Consider the following 907-nt stretch of genomic DNA (forward strand, 5'->3'; position numbering starts at 1 on the left):
TTGGGTCAAATGAAAATAAATAAATAAAGTTAAATAAATGAAAGTAAAAGCTAGTTGTTTGAAAAGATAAACAACATCGATACTCCACTAGCGAGACTTATAAAGAAGAGAGGAAGGAACCAGGTAAATTAAATCTGCAATGAGGCAGGCAATATAACAACAGACAAAGTAGAAATATAAAACATCATTAGAGGATACTATGAACAAATCTATGCCAAGAAACAAGACAATTTGGATGAGATGGACAAATTCCTGGACATATATAATTAACCATGATTGAGCCAGGAGAATGTAGAAAGTCAGAATAGGCCCATAACGAGCCAGAAGATTGAATCAGTAATAAATATCCTCCCAACAAAGAAAAGTCCTGGTCCTGATGGCTTCAACTCTCAAAACTTTTAAAGAAGATTTAATCCCCATTCTGCTCAAGAGTTGTTTCTAAAGATTCAAAAGGGTGAATCTCTCCCTAATTCATTCTAAGAAGCCTCTATCAACCTTTTTCTTAATATAGATAAGGACAGGAAAAGGATAGAAAACTATAGACCAATATCTCTGATAAATATAGATGCTAAGATTCTCAACAACATAATAGCAAATTGTATCCAACAACTTACAAAAAAGATTATAAATCATGATCAGGTAGGCTTTATTCCAGGAATGCAAGGTTTGTTCAAAATACACAAAATTATAAATGTAATACACCATATTAACAGGAAGAAAGATAAAAACCATATGGTTGTATCAATCGATGCAGAAAAAGCATTCGATAAGATACAACATGCCTTCACAATCAAGACTCTCAGCAATATCAGCATAGAAGGGTCATTTCTCAACACAATAAAAGCTATCTATGAAAAACCCATAGTGAACATCATCCTGAATGGAGAAAAGCTGAAAGCTTTTCCAC

Source organism: Tupaia chinensis, unplaced genomic scaffold (assembly GCF_000334495.1).
Source record: "Tupaia chinensis unplaced genomic scaffold, TupChi_1.0 Scaffold144991_2, whole genome shotgun sequence".
In the NCBI taxonomy this organism is placed as follows: domain Eukaryota; kingdom Metazoa; phylum Chordata; class Mammalia; order Scandentia; family Tupaiidae; genus Tupaia; species Tupaia belangeri.